A 27,282-nucleotide genomic window follows, 5' to 3' on the forward strand; every position below is an offset into this window, starting at 1 on the left:
GTAAAATTCCTCTATATATTCTTGGATTGATCTTCCTGCTTGCTTTAACCCATGCATCTTCTTAAACAAATCAAGCTCATAGTCCACAAGAATGAACTGCTTCTTCAATTTGTCCACCAGGCGATCCCTTCTCCTTTCCTCTTCTGTTTCTTTCCAATTGGACCTCTTGCCACTAGATTTTGGCATGGCCTTTTAGTTTGGCCTTTGCAAACTTAACCCTATCTGGGTCCCTGATATCCTCATACTCAAAGTATTCTTCTAGTTCATTGATCCAATAGATCAACTCATCTGGTTTCAGATTTCCTGAAAATACACCCACTTCAATTGTAGGTCTTTTCCCAAACTTAGTAATGGCCCTAAAAAGCCTTTCCTGTGCATGATTCAGAACTTCCCCATCAAATTACCCTTCTGGTTCCATTACTTCTTCTTCATTGTCATCCTCACTGTCGTCACCTGTGGCAACATTTGCTCCTCTACAGAGCTCCTCTTGCAATGCCTGCACCTGCCTTTGGAGGGCTCTAACCTCCTTAGGATTAATAGATTTGGCTCTTCCACCACACTCTCTTTGTGAAGGAATCTTCTTAACTTAAACCCACAACCACACAGTCTTGGTGCAAACTGCCTCACAGTCGACGCTCTGTGTACACACTCAGGAAAACTTGCTCTGATACCACTTGATGAGGACACAACCCAAGAATAGAATGGACCCAACAGAAAAGGAAAATTGTATTAACTGAGAAAATAAGCTAGTAAAAATAGTACAAAGAAAATAAACTTCAAAACATGCCCTAAGGGCTTACAATAGCATAAATCTGGAGATAATTTCTCCTTTCAGTACCTCCTCTCAAACTCCACTCTGAACTGCCTTTTACAATGCCAGGAATCTCCTTAAATAGACCTTGGAGGGTTAAAAACTAGGAGTACATTCTAGAAAGTGCTAGTAGGCATCCACCGACCAAATAGAAGGTTCCAGAAGCTGCGTTAGAAGTCGGTGCAAATCTAAAAGAATCCAGAAACGGTAACCAAAATTTCGAGAGGCGTAACTTTTGAACCGTAGCTTCGATTGACAAACCGTTTACATTTTCAGAAAGTTCTCGAAGCGCTCTATAGCCCTATGGACCAGCTTTGCTTGTCCCCCATTTTTTGGCACTTTTTGAGGTCATATAATGCCCCTAACTTGACTTTGAAGCATTCTTAGGAGGTCTCCAAAACCCGAAAAAATGCAATAACTTTCAAACCATGGGGCCTTTTAACCTGATTCTTTTTCTGGAATGCTCTAAATCACAATTACATTCATCTGGCCAATTCACACCTTCTTGGTCACCAAAATGATAGCCAAATTGCATGCTCCTATTTTTTCAGGATTTTCTAGCACACTGATAGTTGAACTGTGAGAGTTTGAACCTTTATTTGACCCAAATGGGTGTCCAAAAATGAAAACACATGAAACAAAAACTAAGTCTAAGTACATTTTTTTGGGTGACACAGGATTACCCTTATACCTCTGGATGCTCCTACATTAGTCCTAGAGCCCCTAGGGACATATATTATCATGAAATACATCTTGATGCATTATAACCAACCAAATGTGTCCCTAGGGGTCCTAGGGCCCCTAGGGACATACGTTGTCATGAAATGTGTCGATCAGGGTTATAGGTTAACCTATGACCCCTCTAGATGTATTGGAACCAACCAAATGCATCCCTAGGGGTCTTAGGACCCCTAAGGACATAAGTTATCATGAAATGCATTGAGAGTGGTCATAGGTTAACCTATGACCCCTCTAGACATATTAGAACCAAGTGAATGTGTCCTTAGGGGTCCTAGGACCCCTAGGGACATACATTATCATAAAATGCATCGAGAGGGGTCATAGATTAACCTATGACCCCTCTCCACTCATAATCTTTGACCCTTCTCTACGCATTATAATGAACCAAATGCATCCCTAGGAGTCCTAGGTCCCCTAGGGACATACATTATCATGAAATACTTTGAGAGGGGTCATAGGTTAACCTATGACCCCTATCGACGCATTATAACAAATCAAATGTGTCCCTAGGGGTCCTAGGGCCCTTAGTGACATACATTATCATGAAATGTGTTGATCGAGGTCATAGGTTGACCTATGATCCCTCTAAATGCATTTGAACCAACTAAATACGTCCCTAGGGGTCCTAGTACCCGTAGGGACATAAGTTGTCATGAAATACATCAAGAGGGGTCAGAGGTTAACCTGTGATTACTGTCGATGCATTATAATCAACCAAATGCATCATTAGGGGTCTGAGAGCTCCTAGGGACATATGTTATCATGAAATGCATTGAGAGGGGTCATAGGTTAACCTATGACCCCTCTCGACTCATTATAACCAACCAAATGTGTCCCTAGGGGTCCTAGGGCACCTAGGGACATACGTTGTCATGAAATGTGTTGAGCAGGGTTATAGGTTAACCTATGACCCCTCTAGATGCATTAGAACCAACCAAATGTGTCCCTAGGGGCCGTAGGACCCTTACGGACATAGGTTGTCATGAAATGCATTGAGCGAGGTCATAAGTTAAGCTATGATCCCTCTAGACACATTGGAACCAACCAAATGTGTCCCTAGGGGTCCTAGGACCCCTAGGGACATATGTTATCATGAAATGTGTCGAGAGGGGTCATAGGTTAACCTATGAACCCTCTCGATGCATTATAAGAAACCAAATGCATCCGTAGGGGTCCTAGGGCCCCTAGGGACATATGTTATTATGAAATGTGTCGTTTGGCATCATAGGTTAACCTATGACTCCTCACAATGCATTATAACCAACCAAATGCATCCCTAGGGCCCCTAGGGACATACATTATCATGAAATGAGTTGATCGGGGTCATAGGTTAAGCTATGATCTCTTTTGACACATTATAACAAATCAAATGCATCCTTGGGGGTCCTAGGGCCCCTAGGGACATACATTATCATGAAATGCATCAATCAGGGTGATAGGTTAACCTATGACCCTTCTAGACACATTGGAACCAACCAAATGAATCCCTAGGGGTCCTAGGACCCCTAGGGACATAAGTTGTCATGAAAATGCATCGAGAGGGGTCATAGGTTAACTTATGACCCCTCTCAATGCATTATAACCAACCAAATGCATCCCTAGGGGTCCTAGGGCCCCTAAGGACATACATTATCATGAAATGTATCAAGAGGGGTCATAGGTGAACCTATGACCCTTCTTGACACATTATAAAAAATTAAATGCATACCTAGGGGTGTAAGGGCCCCTAGGGACATACATTATCATGAAATGTGCCGATCGGGGTCATAGGTTAACCTACGACCCCTCTATATGCATTGGAACCAACCAAATGCATCCCTAGGGCTCCTAGAATCCCTAGGGAAATAGGTTGTCATGAAATGCATCGAGAGGGGTGATAGGTTAACCTATGACCCCTCTCAATGCATTATAGCCAACCAAATGTGTCCCTATGGGCCCTATGACCCCTAGCAACATATGTTATCATGAAATGCGTTGATTGGGGTCATAGGTTCTATGACCCTTGTAGACACATTGGAACCAACCAAATGCGTCCCTAGGGGTCCTAGGACCCCTAGGGACACATGTTGTCATGAAATGAGTTAAGAGCTTATGACCCCTCTCGACACATTATAACCAACCAAATGCATCCCTAGGGGCCTTATGACCCCTAGGGACATACGTTATCATGAAATGTGTCAAGAGGGGTCATAGGTTAACCTATTACCCCTTTCGATGCATTGGAACCAACCAAATGTGTCCCTAGGGGTCCTAGGACTTGTAGGGACATAGGTTGTCATGAAATGCGTCAAGAACTCTCGATGCATTGGGACCAAGAAAATGTGTCCCTAAGGGTCTTAGGGCCCCTAGGGACATACATTGTCATGAAATGTGTCAATCGGGGTCATAGGTTAACCTATGACCCCTGTAGACGCATTATAACCAACCAAATGCATCCCTATGGGTCCTAGGGCCCCTAGGGACATACATTACCATGACATGCATTGAGAGGGTTATGTGAACCTTGTGTAGGAGGTTAAAAAGTGTGATTATGTCACGATATTACTTCAAACTAAAAATTGCATCTAAATTTGATAATAAAGGTTGTTAAAATGTTATTCACAAATTATTGCGTTTGAATCGAATATAACAAACATGATCAAAATTAATGATATTCCATAAACATGAACGTTACACATGATCCATGATAAATTGAATAATACTAGATACTAAATTAATATGTATATCATTGTGCACATAAATGACAAAAATATATATCAAAATACATGTATCCATAGACAAATTACAGAAATATATATCAAAGATTATGTATCCATAAACAAAGTACACAAATACATATCAAAACACATAGATCCATATACAAAATGTGGTTGATCATGCCATCAGAATGTGTATAATATCAATGCTTTTATAACCAATGTGGCATATGCCATCTCAAAATATCTCATGATGCATCTTATGACAACTATACTATCCTTGGGTGCTGGTGGATGATCAAAACATAGCCTCTTTGTTGCACTAGGTGGATCAGATGCCTCCTACATAAACAAAAAAGAAAAACCCAAAGTTAGACTACTAAATTTATATGATTCTTTGTATCTAACATTGAATTAATCAAATGCATGATGATCTCTTTTTTAATGAAGATTTATACTATTAAAATTTCATAATAAATACCTCTCTCGTCAACTTCCTGTGCCGGTCAGGAGTCCTCTTGTATGCCCTAGGCAATGCTTGTACCTCGCTAGTTGTGGCCTGTGTATGTTCAAATATGTTTGTTAGATGAATCTAAAACTTAAACTATAACATTAAAATTCATAACATGCTAAATTTATAACATATTTAATCATGAATTCAAACTACAACTTACTAGTGCAGGTTCCTCCTCAAGATATAGTGGCTGCATCATCAAATCTACAAAACTCTCCTGTCAAACCTCGTGTGCACTAGGAGTTTCCTATGAGATACAAAATAGTAGTTGTTAATATCACAGAATTCAATTTTGAATTTATTTATGAAGATAAGGAAAATGGAAAATAAATGATACTTATACATACGATGGGGCTCTCAGTGTGAATGGAAATGCCTAAGTGTCTACGACATGAAATCTGTATGGGCTCATTGCCAGTAGCCACACCCTATATAAAATGAAGAATGTAATTAAATTTCATTACCATAAAAATTTTACAAGAATGCATCGATATTTAATCAAATAGAAAGCACCTACTTACCTTTCCTTTGTCAATGGTGTTGGCTCATCCCTCGCACTTTGTCCCCTAGGCACAAGTGGTACCTGTAAGATAAAATAAAGATTAGAAACTATATATGCTACAATATCCAATAGAAAAAACAATGAAAACACAACATAATGTACCATAGATGTCTCAAGGCCAAATGAAATTGCCAAGAGCGTGGCATCATCAACCTGTCTCGGTTCCTCCTCAGTCATCAATTAAACATGAATGAAGATCACATACATGTATAAGTTGGTATGGCTTAAAAATTAAAATTACTCTATTGTAAAAATTAACTTTAAAGTGCATATTTCATAACAAAAAAATGTATACACGTACTGACACAGAAGGAGTCCATGCCTCTGCATTCCCCTCCTCTCTCGCATCAGGGTCTATAGCCTTTGTATGTGCATATGGTATTATATCCTCATCTAATACAAAATGATACTCAAGAAGAACACCTATGGGACCTAGTCAAATATTCTTGCACATAATGCAAGTGTGAGGCACACAAATTTGTGATGAACTAGCACCAGCATCATCAACATGGGGAGGCAAGCCTAACCTAGCCTGAGATATCAACAAGCTACTCAGTCTATGAATGGCTCTAATGATGTACAAGCTAGCCACAACTATAATATCAGGATGCTACAATCGAGGAGGGGGAGAAACATCAGTAGGGGGGACATATGTGCTAGATTTCTTTCGCTGGGAAGAGGGTCTAGTCTGAGGAGCTCTTAACTCTACAGCCATGTTGGGCTTCATGCTCCAATAGTTCACCTTGAGGCCCAACACAAATTCTGCATACAATTTTCTTAAGAAATAAAATGGCACCTCTAAATTGCTATGTGGAGGGATATCAAAAACCATCCACTAACGATCCCAAAAGTTTTCACGTATGGCGTCATTTGTGCACCATTTAATTGATAGTTTGGATTTTTTTTGTCAACTGGTAAATTGGTTTTCGAGTTGGCAAAAAGGCCAACCAAATCTTCTTTGTTTATATTGAGGGCCGCAACCTCATCATAGTCCAAGCCATCATCAAACATCTCATGCATTTTGTCACACCAACGAAGAGTGGCATTTTGCATGTTGGTAAGGGTTTCAATGTTATCCACTATGGTATTTAACATGGATAACATAGGAGCCAATGTGGGTACATTATTATATGTTCTTCGCAAACCCCTCAATTCGGTGAGATTTTCAATTATCAAATCCTCGATTCGAGGAGGGTTTTGAGGGGGTAAAGGATCATTTGGTGGATGGTTTTACGGAGGCATTGGATCATTTGGTGGGGGGTTACGAGGAATAGTATTCCTTGCCTCAGTGTCATCATTTTGATTAGTCATTCCTATTAATTTGCAAAACATAATAAATATTAAAAAAACCCTTAATTTTAACAATTTCTATCAAAAAAACCCTAAATTCTAACAAATTCAACTAAAACTAACAAATTTATGATAAAATTTATTAAATTTAGATTAAAAAAAAACTACCTTATATCATGTATCTGATTCAAAACTTGATATCCAAGCCGTAAAACCCAAAATAACATTGTGAAAACAACTTGCGGGTTGTGCTTTTTTTTTAATAACATTGTCAAATATTAGGTATTCGATATAATATCAACTATTCGATATCAAATCGGATACCCGATAAGGGTTGGGCCTGACTTTCCAGGTTTGGTACCTGGATAGGTGAAAAAAATTAGAGCAGATTTTGAAACGCTTTTAGACATTTTCAAACTCTATTTTTTTTACATCGCCACTTTTTGGCACACCATGATCTTGCATATATATATATATATATATATATATATATATATATATATATATATAAAATCTTTGTGTGTGGAAATGATCTAGTGCACTTAATTGAGTCTTTTGCAGGAAATGAACTCCAAGTTAATCAACAATTAAGTTTGATACACCTCAATTTGTCATGCCTGTGTACCTAGAGGGAAGTTGTCTATGAATAAGTTGAGATTCACACATCATAAAAGAATGAATATTTTTTGAATGATTATGCGATTGGGATTCTCTAGGATCCTCTCATAAGAATGCTTCATGATCTAAATATTGCACCATAAGACTGAATTCTTTCAAATTCTTAATACACCAATCTACCATGTGATTGAAAATAACTTTTTCTTTTATTAACTAATAATGACAAGTGGATAGAACATTAACAGTCTAAATTTATTGCACATAAATACTTTAACCAAATTTGTTCCTCCAAATTTTAATAAAATGATTTGAAATTAAAATTTTTTATTTACAACTCATATATAAAATATATCTTTCCTCATATTAATGTATAAAAGAATAGAATTAGAAATCTACGACTTTTACCATTATAAAGATAAATACATTAAAAGATGAAGTATAAATTTTGAAGATTGAACAATATCTTATATTAGTAAATATGTGTAAAAATGCTATCCATTTCCTCTGATGTACCAAAGCATTCATACCCATCGTAGAAATTAAATTTTCCATTTCTATATTCGTGAGTTCCACAGCTTTCATAAATCTCGTGTTGTCTTCATATTGGAAAGATTTTGTGGAGGCCCAGTTATTTTTAGTAATTGTTGAGTATATACTATATATATTTTCTTCTCTACTAACCAATAATTTTACAATCTGTGCAACTGCTAGAGAAGATTTGGATACCCAAATGCTGAGGTGGAAAAGTGGCAGATCTCTTTATTTATTAAAAGCAATTTCAAGTGAATTATATTTTAGAAGTTCATTCGCACTTATGAACTATGATATAGAACTTTGATATTGTCATAGCTTGTAAAAATATAGCAATATTAATTTTATATTGTCATACATGCAATTGGCATCTTGAAATTTTGAAAATATTGTGATGGCAAATGCAGGGAGCAGCAACATGGTTGAAAGAGGGGCAAATGCAGGTGTAGCCTTTGAAAAAGTAAAATGTGGGAACATCTTAACTTGTGATGACTGTAAAGGGCCTGGATGTTTTGTACACAAGAGCCTTCGGGGCCATGTTGTTGTGGTTGCCCTACCAAATTATGAGCACAAAAAGTTAATGTTAGGAAAGTTGAATAAGTTTAAGCTTATATGAGTTTCTAGTTTACTCTTTGTTCATGACTAATTTTCCAAGGTTTTTTACAGTGTGACATTAATTTTCATTTTATAATAAATGATTATGTGCGTTGGAAAACAATTGTGGTTATATTTATTAGGAATCTAAAAATAATTAAATAAAAATTATTGTTGATTTTTTTTTTTTTGATGAATAGTCCTTTTCAATTAATAATTTACTAAGATTACAATTCACAAAAAAGGGCCGGGGGATACAGGATCACCCCGCGAATGAGTTCAATCGGCCAAAGCCGGAATAAACAACATGGCCGCAGCTAGAAACTATAAACTATTCATCAAAAAAAAATATTTTAAACAACCTCAACCTACCAAGGCAGTACCAGTAGAGGGAGGAGGATCATCTTTATCAAGAAAACCCACACATGAGTGGGATTGTGAGGCAGACTAGGAATAGTCCAGCCGTTAGTAGCATCTGCAAGATCTGGGGTAGTTGCAGTCTCTGCATCCTTCTTGTCTGGCGGCAGAGGAGAGATTGCCAAGGCTAGCCGGGGAAACTTGCCAGAGTGCACCCTCCCAGGGGGAGGAGCCGGAGATCGGCTAGAAGCTTGCCCAGGGGGGGGAGCCGGGGACCAACCAGAACCACCACGCGATGGGGAAGTGGAGCGGCACTGCAACCCACCATGACCACCGCTGGGAGAGCGATGGTGGGGACCTTGGGAGCGAGGCGTGTGTGAATGGCCGCTAGAGGACTGGCGTCTGGAACAACGACCGCAAGATGAGGAGGCATCAGCCGAGGCATCCAGAGGCACTCTAGAAATGGTACAAGGAGCATTGCCCCAGTGATTTAAAAATTCCTGTAAGTGGGAAACCTCTAGGGAAAATTTATTAGCTTGCACCTATATCTGCATAATGACATTGTTACAAATGCATGCCTTAGTGTACATTGCAATGTTAACATCCAAACAACTATGAGTGAATAAAACTGCATTTCTATCTTTCCATAGAGAAAACAAAATTTCCATCCTAAAAGTATGCCAAATCTGGGAAAACTTTCGAGGAAATTTGGGGGAATCACCTAGCAGGATCATGTGCCATGAAAAAGGTTCGGGCCTGAAAGGCTTGAAAAAATCATGAATCCAGTGCCAATAATTCTGAGCACGCTTGCAAAACTAAAAAATATGCAAAAAGGACTCAGGTTGGCCACAAAAAGGGCATTTTGGATCAGGAACACCAATGTGCTTGAGTTGAGGCCCCAGGGGAAGACCTTGGAAGGCAAGGCACCAAGCAAAGTGAGAAATCTTAGGTTTAGTAATGGCACTCCAAATGGTGTCAAACTATTTTCTTCATTGAGAAAGAAAAGAATGCAAATGCCACCATCGGAAGGTGGGGTGAAAGCCATTTGTATCCCATATTGGGCTTATAATTGGTAAATGGAGTGGCAGGAAACCACTTCCAATCATACCACCAAGGACGAACAGACTGGATCCCCACTTTATGAAGTAAGTGCACAAGGATAGAAGACAACAAAAGGTCATAAGTCTGGCGATCGACATGAACAAGGCGGTATTGAACTTGCATATCCTCCCATGACCTAAAATTCATGGTGACTCTTGAAAAAATGTCCTTGGTAGTGCGGATGCCACATTTAAAGAAATGCAGAGCACTGGCACCTTGGGTCTTGGCAAGAGGAATACCCTAGAAGGAAAACAGGGGAGACCACCAAATGTTCTGTTGATTTAAGGACAACCCATTGCGAAACTCATCACCAACCCAATGAAGCCAAGGTTTAATAGCTTCCCAGGCTTTCCAGATGCTCTTTATAACAAAAGAGCCTTGTATGACCACTGGTTCACGCATAGTGAGAAGGGTATGAAAACCAATCCCCTTCCACGCTGATCTATTAGTAGGGAAGCCTGAAGAGATGCAATGTCTAACAAGAATTTTCCAGGCTTCATCTCTAGAAATAGCTCTGATAATCCATTTAGCACAGAGGGCAAGGCCATGCTTTTGAGTGGAAAGCAGGTCGAGACCCCCAGATTCCCTTGGGAGACAACATAAATCCCAACCAACTTTGTGAAAACCATGATGGTCAGAACCAGAGGCCCAAAGAAAATCTCTGAGAAAACATTCTAATTTGAGATAGGAAGCTTTGGAGGGAGCCCAACATGAAGAATAATACACATGAGTGGCAGCCAAAATCTTAGAACAAATCTAGAATTTACCAGCAAGAGAAAGCGGCTTAATGATCTAATAATTAATCTTCTTGCTAATCTTTGTAAGCATAGCATTCCAAAGTTCCACAGCGGAAGCCTGGAAAGCAAAGGGAATGCAAGAAAGTGAAAAATTTCTCCACGAGTAACCCATTTCCATTGGAATTGGCTGAGCCAAGGTAGAGCTGGCAAAAAAGACTATCAGTAGTAGATCATTTTATGCCATTGAATGGCAGAGCCAGAGGCTTGAGAAAAAGTGTCAAGACAATTTAAAGCATTTTTGATGTTCTCTTCATCTTCAAGAATAGTAAGAAAAGAATCATCAGCAAAATGACCATTGACTAATTGGGAGGAAGAATCAGGCAAGGAAATGCCACGGACTAGTCCTGAAGACATAGAGTGAGCAACTAAATAACCAAAACCTTCAACAAAAAGGACATAAAGCGCTAGAGCTAACAGACAACCTTGTCTAATGGAACAAAAAATTCCAAAAGCTTCAGATTGCGAATTATTGATGGTGATGCAAGCATTAGTGTCACCAAAGAGCATCTCCACAGACTAAAGGAAATTGGGACCAAAACCCAGAGCCTGAAGCATAGCCAAAATGAAAGGCCATTCAATGCGATCATAGGCTTTAGCAAAATCTATCTTTAAAAAGATAGCCTACTGCTTAGACTTACGGGCCCATTCCATACCTTCCCAGAAAACAATGATGTTGTCAAGAATATACTTGGATTTGATGAAGCTAGTTTGTTCAGGCCGAACAATTAAAGGAAGCATATGGCAGATTTTGAGAGAGAGCGCCTTAGCAATGATCTTATAAGACACATTCAGGAGGGTGATGGGCCTCCAGTTGCAGATGTCCTCAAGATCACTAGCTTTAGGTATGAATTTAATATTGCCTTTATTTATGATTTCTCCTAAGGTTTTAGAATGGTATGCTTCAAGATAGACTTTGTGCAGATCAGGACCAATTTGCTCCCAAAGATGTTTGTAAAATTCATAGGGAAATCCATCACACCTAGGGGATTTGTCATCCGCCATGGAGTAAACTGCCTCTTTAAGGTCTCAGAGGGAAAGAAGTTGCTCACAGAAAGTGCGTTGCTCAACCGCGAGGCAGTTTGGAGTAACAGTAATACACTTTCGAAGAGCCTCCTCCTGAGCAACCGAATGGCCGTGCGAAGCAAAAATGTTCTCATAGTGAAGAACAAAAGCTTGCAGGATGTTAGGCAGATTGGAAAGAACATCAATTCCTTGTTTTATCTTTTTAATCCCAACATTGGTATGACGGGCTCGGATAGCTTGGAAGAACTCTTTCGAGGCTTTGTCACCAACCTCCAACCAGTGGAGATGGGCTTTGATTTGAGCTCCTTAGGCAGCATTGTTATCAGCAATTTTCTTTTCATGGCGAAGCTTGGCAAGCTGAATTTGAAGATCCACATCAAAGGGGTTGAAGGTGAGTGCTTCAAAGGCTTTTTTGAGGGCAAGGGTGTTGGCTTCATAAGACCATTTTCTGAAAATTGCTAGTTGACGCCCGTAGATGCACAAAAAATGAGCCATTCTGGTAATGGCATCATTCCACCATTGAATCCAACCTCGATGGGAATGTGGACGTGGTTCCAAGTTCCAGACACATTGTATGTGGGAGATGGTGGAAGCATGCAACAACACAAATGTGTTGAGGAAGAATTGAGACTTCGCCACTTTAGGGACAGCTGTTTGCCAAATAATGCCAAAATAAATGGGATAGTGGTTTGACAACATCACATCTATAAGGGGAATGACAGGTAGATCATGATCTTCAGAAAAGGAAAAAAAAGATTGCACCGAGATCATAGCACGATCAAGACATTTCAATATGCAATCAGGACCGGCTCAAAAATTGGACCAAGTGTGCCAGGCCCCACTATCATGATGGTGGCTAGTATTGGGATAAAAAAGGCCCAATTTATGAGGCATGTAATACCAGGCTTCTCTTTCCCCAGCTGTCCAATGGAAAGATAGAATGCCATCTTTGTTAGAGGCCACTTCAACCATATTGAAGTCCCCACACAGGACCCAAGTAGCAGGTGGCAAGTTGTCAGCAAGCCAAACCCACATTTGTGCCCTTTCCATAGCATCATTGGAGGCATAAACATTAATGACTCCAAAAGAATGATTGTTAATGGAAAGCAAAAGCCAAATAATACGATGTGTGGGGTCAGAACCGTGTGAAATAATGGCAGAATGAAGGCGAGGTGACAAGAGAGTAACTATACCACCTCGTCCAGCTTCATGCTGAGAAGAAAACATGATGCTATCCTGCCAAATGATGCGGCATGCAGTAGAAATCATGAAACCAAAAATCTTAACTTCTTGCAGGCAAAGAAAATCTAAATTCCCAAGTCTATGACAGGTATCCCGGACATAGAATTTTCTGGGGAGGTTTGTAAGACCTTGAACATTCCAAGAGAGGAAGTTCATGTGAACTCTTCCATATCATCCTCGTCCTCTAGAGAGGAGTAACTATTTTGCAAAAAGGTAGAAATTGGGTGAAAGTCAGACGGGAAATTCTCTAGACTTACAGCCTATCATTTGACCCCTGATATCTCCACACGTCTAGGAGGACTGCGAGAACACCTTGTTGCTGGTGGTACTATGGAAGAGACTGCAAGAGGAGAATGAGCCCCAACCAAGGATGAGGCCCTGGCGGTCATCTTAATCCCTTGCAAACTAGTAGGGTTTGAAACCTATAAAATCGGAACAAGTGCAACAGAAGCCACTGGCATCTCCACGCTAGCAAGCACTAACACTTCGGTGGAATCAGGAGGAATCATGGTAACTGCTGCATAGGATGGCTTGGGGGCCAAATGTTAGGATAAACCACAGACAGAAATAAAAAACTACATGCAAATATAACCAATAACAGAAAATAATAGAACACATAGAAATGAATACAAGGCACCAAGATTTAACGTGGTTCACCCAATCCCTGGGCTACGTCCACCAAACAGCAAGTTCGATCTTATTACAATCCAGTGATTACAACCTGATTATAATCCGTAATTCGTTACAGCTCAATACCGCTGCAAGAACCAATTTTGTATCACAACATTATGAAAAATACCCAACCCTAAGCCCTTTTATACAAGTATTAAACTGCTTTAGGGTTATAACATGTCGGCCATATGTCGGCCATAATATGTCACCACAATCTAACAACCTCCCACTTGAGGACTGATCAGGCTCCACACTAAACAACAATCTCCCACTTGGAGACTGATCCTGTAGCAATACCACTACCACATGGGGCTCCCACTGGATCAAACCATCCTGGACTCTACCGTTCTTTTATTCATGTTCAGTCTAAAAGACCAACCGAAGCTGAAGAGGAGTTCAGCTTCTACCTTGTTACAACCTTTGTCAACATATCTGCTGGATTGTCATTGGTATGTATCTTCTCCAGCTTTGACTGTCCATCCTCCAAAACTGACCGAATGAAATGGTACTGCAACTGTATGTGTTTGGTCTTAGAATGCATAGTTGAATTCTTAGCAAGATGAATGGCACTCTGACTATCTATAACAAATAATTATCCTTCTGAGGATGTCCCAATTCTTCCAAGAAGAACTGAAGCCATATCATCTCTTTGGCTGCCTCTGTAGCAGCAACATACTCTGCCTCTGTAGTGGAGAGAGCATTAATCTTCTATAACCTAGAAACCCAGCTCACGGCTGCCCCACCAATAGTAAAGACATAAATTGGTTCTTGCGGCGATATTGAGCTGTAAGGGATTACGGATTGTAATCAGGTTGTAATCACTAGATTGTAATAAGATCAGACTTGCTGTTTGGTGGACGTAGCCCAGGGATTGGGTGAACCACGTTAAATCTTGGTGCCTTGTGTTCATTTTTGTGTGTTCTATTATTTTCTGTTATTGGTTATATTTGCATGTATTTTTTTATTTCTGTCCATGGTTTATCCTAACAAGTGGTATCATAGCCTAGTTTTCGCTTGGTCATGGGTTCAAATCTCCTCGGTGCCTTCTCGACCTGTGTAAGCACCTAGTATGCACGTCGAGGGGGAGATTGTTGGGTGATGCGACACACTCCCCTGCCCACAGGTGGTTAATTATGTTGTGTTCCATGTTCACTAACAGTCATGGCTTTTGGTGCAACAACAAGTGGGCCCAACACCAAAGGATTCAAGGCAGGCTTGCCTTTGCACCCAACAGTAACCCATTCTTCTTTTTTTCCTTCGACTTGTTTGACAGGCGTCGCTTTAGGTGGGGGTTTGACCCTAGGCATAGCCAAAGGGAAATCCTTGATCTTGTGTTCCATAGACTGGCACCTATAATAGGTGTTAGGTAGGTTCAAGTAAAGCACCTTCTGTGCAAAGGTTTGGGCACCAATCTGGATTTCCATAGAATCCTTGAGATCTTTAGAAAGATCAACTTCAATGTAAACACGCCACTGAGGGTGAGCATTAAAAAATTTCTCTAGCTCCTTGGTAACAACTTTACCAAGGGCTTGGGCAATAGACTCAATGAAAGGCCAGCAAGGCAAGGGTAAACCTGGGAATTCGACCCAAACAGGAACCCTAAGCTTTTTATCATTCGAGACAAAGAAGTCTTGGGACTTTTTCTGAAAAACAAGCAAAGAGGAATGCACAGACCAAGGGCTATTGGTAAAAATTGCGTCTGCTTGCAATGGGTTAGCAAAGCGAAATAAAAAAAAACTTTTGGTAAGGTTTTACACAGCGTCAAGGCAGACTCCATGAGGAGTCCAGCTTTTGTTGACCCATTCTCTAAGCATAGCTTCAGGGGGAGTCCTACCAACAAAATACCCTATCAAGGTATGTTGTTCTAACCAGTCACATGCAACATCAAATTCTTGCAAAGGAGGGACAATATCAACATTATCTCATGGAAAACCTTTGGGAGAAACTTGCGTGGGCATTTGTTCGATGGCGACGCCATGGCAGTCTGAAGCAGTAGCGTGAACACCAGAAACAACTGGTTCACATCTAGCCGGAGCCATTATATCCTAACCTAAAGGTCCCACAGTAAATGCAATATGACAAGTGCTGACAGACGGAGGGTGCAAGCGAAGGGCTGTACCCAAAAAGATTGAAAGTTCACATGAAGCAAGAAAACCCTAGCAGAGCGAAAAAAAACTCTGATTTTATGCAGAGCTCCTAAACCTTTATTTCATTGTTGATTTTTGTAATGAATAGGTGAATCAATTTTTATTAATTAAAATTTATATACGTATATTTCTTCACAATAGATGATAGGTTCACGTATTAACTAACTTTTTTCTACTGTGATAACTAAAAGTACTACAAAACTGTACCATTTTAATTATTTTTTATTTCTTCACAAAAGATGAAAAGTCATGGTTCTTCATTATGATTTCATGTATTAGCTAACTTTTTCCTACAACGATAACTAAAAATACTACAAAACTGTACAATTTTAATTATTTCTTATTTCCTCACAAAAGGTGACAGATCAGGGTTCTCCATTATGATTTCACATATTAACTAATTTTTTCCTATAGTGATAACTAAAACTGACTCTATATATGTGTGTGTGTATCTATATATGTATATGTGTGTGTATATGTATATATATGTACATATATATATATATATATATATATACATATATATATATATGTATGTATGTATGTATATATACATACATATACATATACACACACATATATGTACATATATAGAGATATATGTGTACATATATATAGATATATATGTACATATATGTACATATATGTATCTATATATATCTATATATACATATATACATATATTAACATATGTACACACACACAGAAAGGCGAGAGATATCACGGCATTAATTTTAAAATGTGAAACATATTTTAATAGTACATTAAAGCCTTGATATTTATAGACTTTCTGTATATATATATTTTATATATAGCTCATAGCATTTCCTAATAATTAAATTTTAAATTCATTCATTTTATAATGTTATTTTATTTTATTAAATAGTATCTTTCTCTATCAATTACTATTTATTTTTGTGTCCTAATAAGATTTGGTTTATGGTTAGTGTGTAAAAGGATTTTTAAAATGTTTTGTTTGATGTGATCATTAGGTTTAGATTGTAGTTGTTTTAATGTTCAATTGGGAAAAGGGTGAACTACATTTACATTTTCATGTTCATATTTTGATAAGATTTGGTTTACCATTATGGTACAATGCAGTATTTTTGTAATGTTATATTTGGGTTGATGGTTTGGTTTAGGTTGTTATTTGGGTTATTATTCAATTATGAAAATAGATATAATTTGTTTTCATTTACAGTAATATGATTTTAAGTTAAAATTTATATACGACTATGTTGAATTAAGTTTAAAATGAGGGTATGATAGGGTTTATGGTTAGATTTGAGGGTAAGTGCACCAAGTTGTGGTGCCAAAAAGGTGACACATTTTTTTTTTCAATTTTCAATAGCGCATATGCGCGATAGCATGCACGCACTTTCAAAAAAGAAAAAATATTATAAATGGGCTACATACCCCTAGCCCATTCATTTTTACTTGTTTTTCCTATTTCTCCTCACAGCAGTGCATATACAGATTGCAACAAACCAAGCTTTTCACCACTCGCCTTGCAAATATGCCTCCTTGCCATCGAAGTTCGAGATCACGAGCATGCCGTATGTTATCTAAATTCCTTTTTGCATTGTTTGATACATTTTTAATATTGTTTTGTAGGTTTTTTACAAATTTTCTTTAGATTTGTTTATTTATTTAGATTTCAATTGATTTCTTATCAGGATACGTCAATAATGAACCAAAAAATCCCCAAGAAGCTCAAAATCCTCAAGAAAATCAAAACCAAAACCCTCCACAAGAAGAACAACAAATTTTGCAGCCTAAACCAATGACAAGACCTCCTCCTGGCACACAAGAAAATGTAATAAATTAAATAGAAAGAGGCAAAACTGAATTAGAAGGACTCATTGGTTGATTGAAAGAATGTGGAAAAACCAATCCAATGAGAGCTCAATTGGCATTATCCCTCAAATCAATTGGCATCGTCCCTCCTATCCCACCATCCCCCATCCCCTACTCTCTCTATATCACACACTCCCATCCCCCCTCTCTCTCAGGCTACTCTCTCTCCCATCCCTTACTCTCTCTCTCTCTCTCTCTCTCTCTCTCTCTCTCTCTCCCCTCTCTCATCCCCTAATCTCTCTCTCACTCTCCCTCTCCCACGGCTTACTCTCTCTCTCTCCCTCTCCCATCGCCTACTCTCTCTCTCTCCTTCTCCCACCGCCTACTCTTTCTCACCCTCTCTCCTCTCCCATCTCCTACTCTCTAGATCTCTCACACACACTCCCATCCCCCCCTCTCTCTCACTCCCTCTCCCACTACCTATATCTCTCTCTCTCTCACTCTCTCTCTTCCTCTCTACTCTCTCTCTCTCCCATCCCCTACTCTCACTCTCTCTCCCATCCCCCTACTCTCTCTCACACTCTCTCCCATCCCCTACTCTCTCTCTTACACACAATCCCATCCCCCCTCTCTCCCTCTCCCACTCCCTCTCCCACCACCTAGTCTCTCTCTCTCTCATCTGCTACTCTCTCTCTCTGCCCTCTTCCACTGCCTACTCTCTCTCTCTCTCTCTCTCTCTACTCTCTCTTTGCCACCCCTTTCTCTCACATTTTCACACTCTCTCCCATCCCCTACTCTCTCTCTCTCTCTTAGACACATTTCCATCCCCCTCTCTCTCTCCCTCTTCCACTCCCTCTCCCATTTCCTACTCTCTCTCCCATCTCCTACTCTCTCTCAAGCTACTCTCTCTCCCCCCTCTCCCATTCCCTACTCTCTCTCTTTCAAACACATGCACTCCCATCCTCCTCTATCTCACTCTCCATCTCCCACTACCTACTCTCTCTCCCCCCCCATTCCCTACTCTCAATCTCTCTCTCCCATCCTATACTCTCTCTCTCCCCATCCCCTACTCTCAATCTCTCTCTCCCACCCTGTACTCTCTCTGCCACCCCTACTCTCTCTCTCACTTCCTCTCTCTCCCATCCCCTACTCTCTCTCTCTTTTGCACACATTCCCATTCCCCCTCTCTTTCCCTCTCCCACTCCCTCTCCCACTACCTACTCTCTCTCTCCCATCCCCTACTCTGTCTCTCTTACACACACTCCCATTCCCCCTCTCTCTCCCACCACTTTCTCTCTCTCTCTCTCTCTCTCTCTCTCTGCCACCCCTACTCTCTCTCACACCTGCACACTCTCCCATCCCCTACTCTCTCTCTTACACACACTCCCATCACCCCCTCTCTCTACCTCTCCCACTCCCTCTCCTACTGCCTACTCTCTTTCTCTCCCATCCCCTACTCTTTTTTTCTCTCTCTCCCCTCTCCCATTCCCTACTCTCTCTCTTTCACACACACCCATCCCCCCTCTCTCTCCTCTCCCATCTCCTACTCTGTCTCTCACTCACTCTCCCTCTCCCACTGCCTCCTCTCTCTCTCTATCTCTCTCTCTCTCACTCTCTCCCTCTCTACTCTCTCTTTGCCACCCCCTACTCTCTCTCTCTCTGACACACACACACACACACATTTCCATCTCGTCTCTCTCTCTCTCTCTCTCTCTCTCTCTCTCTCTCTCTCTCTCTCTCCCTTTCCCACTCCCTCTCTCACCGCCTACTCTCTCTCCCATCCCTTACTCCCTCTTGAGCTACTCTCTCTCCCCCCTCTCCCATTCCCTACTCTCTCTTTCACAAATATGCACTCCCATCCTCCTCTCTCACTCTCCCTCTCCCACTCTGTCTCCCACTGCCTACTCTCTCTCTCTCTCTCTCCCCCATCCCCTACTCTCAATCTCTCTCTCCCATCCTATACCCTCTCTCTCTTCCCATCCCCTACTCTCAATCTCTCTCCCATCCTATACTCTCCCTCTGCCACCCCTACTCTCTCTCCCATCCCATACTCTCTCTTTCTCTCTCTTACACACATTCCCATTCCCCCCTCTCTCTCTCCCTCTCTCACTCCCTCTCCCACCACTTACTCTCTCTCCCATCCCCTACTCTCTCTCTCTTTCACACACACCACACACTTCCATCCCCCCTCTCTCTCTCGTCTCTCATCCCCTACTCTCTAAATATCTCACACACACTCCCATTCCCCATCTCTCCCTCTCCCACTCCATCTACCACTGCCTACTATCTCTCTCTCTCTCTCACACTCTCCCTCTATACTCTCTCTCCCTTATCTCCTGCTCTCTCTCTCTCTCTTCCCTCTCCCATCCCCTATTTTTTCTCTCTACCACCCCTACTCTCTCTAACACTCTCACAATCTCTCCCATGCCCTACTCTCTCTCTCTCTCTCACACACTCCCATCCTCCTCTCTCTCTCTCTCCATCTCTCCCTCTTTCACTCCCTCTCCCACTACCTAATCTCTCTCTGCCATCTCGTACTCTCTCTGCCACCCCTACTCACTCTCTCACACTTCCTCTCTCTCCCATCCCCTACTATCAATCTCTCTCCCCCATCCCATACTCTCTCTTTGCCACCCCTACTCTCTCTCACACTTCCTCTCTCTCCCATTTCGTACTCTCTCTTCCACCCCTACTCTCTCTCACTTCCTCTCTCTCCCATCCCCTACTCTCTCTCTCCCCTCTCCCATCCCCTACTTTCTCTCTCTATCTCTCTCTCTCTCTCTCTCTCTCTCTCTCTCACACACACACACACACATAGCCATCCCGCCTGCCTTTCTCTTGCTCTTGCTTCGCATCTCTTCTTCCTTCTCTATGCACTAATTAGGTCTCAATAGTGCATGTGCATTATAGCCTGCATGCGCTATTGAGACCCAACTTCAAAAGCTTTAAATAGCGCATGCACACTATAGTGCGAATGCACTATAGGGCATACACGCTATTCAAAGCTTTGCATTAAAACTAAGCCTAAGGCTTGGTTTTGCCTTGGAGATTCAAACTAGAGGTTTGGAGTTTATAAATAGGTCTAAGACGTGTTTTGCTACAAACATACAAAAAATGATTGCTTTTCTTATGTGCTCTCCTTCAGGATTCCTCGTGGTTGGGCATCAATAAGATTAGGTTACATGACATTGTAGGTCTCTATGTTAGCTATATAACGATATAATTTATTTTTAATTTGAACTATTTCAAGCCTTTCATTTATAATTTCTTTTGAATGTATGTCCATTTTTTGTCAAAAACCACCATGTACTAATTGGGCTGTAGAATTTAGCTCATTCATCGAATTTTGCAACACTTAATTTTTTAGAAACTAGACTCCATTCTACACAGTTTGAAAAAAATAAGTTTTGATTTTAGATTAGTTTTCAATTATTTCTAGGGGGAGCACGTAGATATTTCATATTTTTGGGATGTGTCTAGTTAAAACATTCATAAAAAAAATACACATTATAAAATTACCCAATAAATCTGGGATAAACTACATAGTGTTAAGTAACTTTTGACCCAAAGTGATTAAAGAATTTCAAAAATAAAGTTAAAATTTTAGGGGAGCCACACTTTGTACTATGTTATATTTTTTTGGAATAAATAGTACCACTTTCTGTGGCCTCCTTTTTTGAGGACCTAAAACTAAACCATTTTGAAAAAACTTAGTAGTTTAGAAACTAGATTCAAAGGACTACTACTTTTGTTTTTGTCATATCTTAAAATTTTGAGTGTAACTATCTTCAAATTCTTGTTGAAGTTACAAAAATTACTGATTTTAGGAAAAAGGTGTCCACTTATACCCCCCTTTTGGCACCACAACTTGGTGCAGTTACCCTTGATATTTATTTAATATTAGGGATTTGGGTTAATAGTTAGGTTTAGGTTGTTATTTGGCTTATTATTCAATTATGAAAAGGAATATAATTTTTTTTCATTTACAATTATATGATTTTAAGTTAAAATTTATATACAACTATGTTGAATTAAGTTTTAAATTAGGGTACGATAGGGTTTAGGGCTAGATTTGATATTTATTTAATATTAGGGAGTCTTAATGGATTTAGCCTAGTTCATTTGTTGCCCTTTATTTACCTTTTGACTCCAATTCATGTGTCTCACTCTCTCCCCATTTCCCACTCCTTCATAGATGTCTCTTGCCTACTCTCACCATTTGTTCCTCAAAGTTACCCTCACACCTATCCCACACACTCTCTTACACACACTCACATTTCCTTTAGTTTTTTTTTATATTTGACTTGGGTTACTTAAATTTTATCTAAATTTTCACATATTTTAAAATATGGTTTACTATTTTGAAAAATATTTTATTGGGTATATGATAGGGTATGTTATTTGATGTGATGGTTATGTTTAGATTATAGTTTGTCTTAATATTCAATTGCGAAAAGGGTGGACTACATTTACATTTTTATGTTCATATTTTGATAAGATTTGGTTTACCATTGTGGTACAATGTGGTATTTTTGTAATGCTATATTTGAGTTGATGGTTAGGTTTAGGTTATAATTTGACTTATTATTCAATTATGAAAAGGAATATAATTTATTTTCATTTACAATTATAATTTTAAGTTCAATTTATGCAGGACTATGTCGAACTAATTTCTAAATTATTGTGCATATGGTATAGGGATAGATTTGATATTTATTTGATATTAGAGAGTCTCAATGGACTCCCTCCCTCCCTCCCACACACACACACGTGCACGCACACACACACATCCTTTAGTTTATATTTTCAATATGGTATTTTGTATTGAATTTCTTTTTTTTTAAAGATTAGTTTCAAATAAATGGTAAACATGGTTTGTATAGATTTAGTTTATCATTAGGGCTAAAATTTTGTACATTGTAATTATTAAATACACAAATTAATAACCAAATTTTAATCTTTGAAATATACTTATAATATATTTTGATATTATAGATATTCATTTTTTTATTATAATAATTTAAATTTACTTTCTATATCTATTTACATTTAATAATAATCCGGTTTAATGATTAAAATATTTCTTTAAAAATGATTTATCTACATATGTGATTCAATATATCCAATTTGTTTTAAAGTTATAAAGTAATATTTTTTGTAGATAATAGTGTGATCTAAAACCTTGAAGCAAAAATTAGAATACAATCTACCCAAAAAATACAACAAAGAACAATAAATTTTTTAAACATAATGAGGTTAAATCAAATAAATATTTTAATTTAAAAAATTGATTCTAGATCTTATTATGTTAGCAAACAATCATTTATAATAAAAAAATGAATTATAACTAATAAGACACATATATTATAGAAAAGGGCTACAATTTGCAATTGAAAGGAATAAGAAAAAACATATTTATTGAAAAAATATATTGTACTTAATAATATTAAGTTCTATAATAGTTTATAGAAATATATAAATAAATTTTTTATGCGTGAATAAAATCATCCTTTTATCAATATTAGCTAATTTGGTTGATGTAAAGACCTTATAAAATAATAACTAATGAGATAAGTATTGTGACCTTCATTTTCTTCATGATCAGCTTTGACTTCTTCCAAAACATCTGGAAAAATGGCTATTCTATTAAATGTCTCCCTTACTTTTTCTATAACATTTTTCATTCTCAAAATTTCATTATCCAAGACGAAATCAATTCTTGCTAGTGCATTTTCAAAATGTAGAAGCAATTTATAACAACCCTCTAATGTAGATTTTTCACATTTATCAATAACTGTTTAAGGAGATCCATTAGAGTTCACTGGACTTGGCACAATGATTTCAAACGCATTATCAAAATGATCCATTATATTAATATTATATCCTAAAAAAAACATAAAAGGTTATAAACTAAAATTTATTACATGTAATTTATCATATATGGTTGCATTGGAAAATATAGAGCATGTGCATGGAAGAAAATACGATTTGCAATAAAGAAAAATTATTATATTCATTTTTAGTTTAAACAAAAATAAAAATAATCATAGAGAAGTATAGTACATCAATATTCTTAATTGCTTCTTATACATTGTAGAGTGCATGTGGTCATCTCAAAGTCTAAATATATCTCATAAAAAAATCTAAAAGCTTTAATTTTAAATTGTAATTATCAAAATTTGTCAATTAAAAATGAAATATATTAAATAATTAGAAATAAATAAAAATATTATATATATATCCTAATATGAGTTACAACAAAAGTAAATGCAAATATGAATGACAAATTTGTTTCCATTTGAAATTGTTTGATTGAATATTGAAATCACCATGGATTTATTTTAACAAATAGAATATTGAAATTGATTACAATAGTATCAAGGATCAATCATTTGAATCTGAATCACTAGATTCATTACAATGATTCATGTTTCTTTAAAGTAAGTCATGTGTATCAGGATCCAACACATCAAACTAGTATAGGTGCTCAAAGGTTATTCATCTCATATGTGAAGTACCATTATTTGAATGCCTCAGTATAGAAAATTCACAGATTGATTGTGTCCATGTAGGCATATTTTCTATTACATTTTTTTTGGTTCTTTCATGAAACAGAAGATTCAAAAGACCCCCTGAGGCCCCCATCTATCGACCACATGCCAATTCCAACGTGTGTCCTATAATCCAACAAATTGTATATGAAAAATTTGGCCATGATAGTGAAATCTCTCTAGACCTTGAGTACTAATTTGTGGAGCTTGAAGCATTGTTTTCAACCAAAGGGAACCATTTTCATCCGAATCCATGGGGTAAGGAGCTTGTTCTAAATAGATTTCTATAGGAACAAAGTACAATTCGGTGGGATCACACTCCTCACAACAAACTAATTCTTCAAAAATAGGATCTATGTAGAAATGGTTAAAATTTCAAAGAGCTGGAGGATGAAAACTAAGAAAACCTACTTCTACAATATTTCTTTTTAAAGATAAATATTTTTCTCTTTATTCACTATGAATTCTTCTAAGATCAACATACTCGTGGAAATCATCGGTTCTAATTATTCTTTTCCTTAACATTTTTTTATTGAAATATTGGAAAGAGAGAAAAGAAAAGAAAAATGATTGCATAAAAGAGAATGAAATCTAAATAAAATATTTATTTAAAACTTGAAAGAGTATTGTCAAGTGAAATAATTAAACAAAAATAATTCAAAATATTTTCTTTTAAAAAACATTATAATTTGCAATATAACTAGTACCGATATCAAAGAATGATAGAATTTTTTTCCAGTCTTTCCAACAAAAAGAACACATATAACATCTTAGTAAATGATCCATATTATATTTTCATAGAACAACTATTTACAAATGATTTTACAATCCCATTACAATAAAAATAAATGTACCTATTGTAGTTGAAGTTACTGTAATATTTAAGAAAAATGTTTTATGACATATTTTCTATTTCTCTAAGCCTTATTTCTTTTGCTTTTCTTCTTTCAAGTTTTTTTCCATTTTTCATTTTCTCATAGTGATCATAGGAAAATTTTGGCATTATCCTCAATCCCTATAATGATTTTACACGAGAAATCACAACAAATGCCATTCTTGTTCTCTATTGGACCTATATCAATTGTTTCTTTTTCAAGTGTTAAATCTTGAGATTTGTGTATTGTCAATGCCCAAGCCAATTGCAAAGGTACTTGACTTGTACAACCTTTTTGTGCTAGATACATTGGAACTAATTTTTGATTTTCTTGATTGAATGGGAATCTAGAGTAAGTGTCAAATTTTAGTAGTACATACAAGGGTAATTTTATTTGTTAAATTTTGATTAATATTACTCATGATTAATATTAATCAAAATTTAACAAATAAAAATAGTTGAACACCTCCAAAGTTGATATTTGATTTATGAGGAAATGCCTGATGAAGCCTTGAGTCAATATCTCAAGCATTTTCTCCCCAATAAAGCTCATTTCATCTATCAATATGTATTTTATATGACTCATTTCCTCCTGAAAAATTGTCAAACTTGTTCTTTCTAGTTGCATGAAATCCTTAACTAAAATTTTCAAATTTGAATGTATTGTTGATCCACCAATGTTAAATGGTGCTACTCTAGTCAGTGTGAGGAGCAATAGAGGGGATTGATTTGGCATTACAACTTGTTTTAGATATTTACTAATTCAACCAATCAAATATGACTTTCTTGAACTTGCAGTTCCTTGAACAATCATATACAATGGATCCACACTCTCACTTGCTTGATAGTGTGTCATAATGATGTCAAATGCCTTTTTTTTTCTCTCACTAATTTTTTTTGTGTTGATATTTTTCTCTATGGAAAAATATGAAATCAATCCATTTTCTCTCATTCTATTGATAAAATTTATTGCCAAATTACTTTCTTCATCTGACTTATATGTATTTGAACAATTATACTATCTATCTATATCCCTTCATCCCAACATATCAATTTAAGAAACTTGCATTGCTTGTCCATGATGCAATCATGAAATTATTTCCCAATCATGCTCTGTAGTATTAACATGACCAATAATACTGTCTTTGATTTTTGATTCACTTACATTTTCAATCTCTTTTGATTCTATTACTCGTTTAACATGCCATGGAACATAGTTTAAATGAATCCCAATTTGAAATGATGGGGTTACTATCCTCACCAATATTAATTGCAATTTCTTTGAATGATTTGTATAAAAACAACTTTGAGAAACAAGAGTCAACAAACTTTTCAAGCTAGTGTGTTAGAATAGTTACAAATCTTGGATATACCTTAACAATTGTATTCTTCTATCTTCTTTTCCACTTTTTTTCATTTTTTCTATTCTTGTTAAATATCCACTATCTGGAGGCATCAATCAATGAAAAATTTTCCATAGAGCTAGGTCTCCTTCTATATGCATCAATAAAGGATTCTTTTGGCTCCTCACTTTCACCTTCATTTACTTTTGTTATTGGTTTAAATTTTTTTCATAAAACATTTAGATTAAAAAAATTTCTACTACATTCAACCAATGGAAGTTCTAATAGCATATGACATGTCTCTTGAGCTCTAACATCTCTTTCAACTATAGTTTTAGCTAAAATTTTCCTATACACCTTTGAGGCAAAGTTATTAGGATTCTCTATACTGGTTAAACACATTAGCATTTGATGGTAGGTTTTTGAGTTTGTCTCTTCCTTTGCTACATATTTTGCAATGTACCTAATAACTGCATGCTCTAACAAAATTGGAGAATGTAATGATTGTGTGAGTTAACTCTATCATCATTTCTAACAAGATCAAACTTCTTTTCACCAGTTTTAATTTCTTCATATAACTTTGAACCATTTAAATTTAGAGGCCAAGGGGCATTATATCTATAAATTTGAAAAAATATATTTTATATTATACTAAATAGTCACTAAATTTATATTCTATATGAAATACACCATTGAAATAATTTCTAACTGCAAGCCACTTTTCCTGTCCTCGTTCTAAGACATGCACCCTCCTTACACATTGTATTCCTTTCAACAATATTTAGAATTTCCTCATAATCTTGATCAAAATCTACACCCATAAGTTGTCTCATGTCTCTTAAGCATGGATATTTTGAATTTTTTTTAAAAATGCCTGAATCAAATCACTTCTAATTTAAAAATTGTTCAACATAAGAATAAAAAATTGAGTATTAAAGCCAAACATAATTTATAAACTTATTGTAGATATACATGCATGTTATGTTGGTGAGAATTAGCTGTTGGATTCCATGAATAAACA

Source organism: Cupressus sempervirens, chromosome 10 (genome assembly GCF_028749045.1).
Source record: "Cupressus sempervirens isolate cs-2001-9-10 chromosome 10, ASM2874904v1, whole genome shotgun sequence".
Lineage (NCBI taxonomy): Eukaryota > Viridiplantae > Streptophyta > Pinopsida > Cupressales > Cupressaceae > Cupressus > Cupressus sempervirens.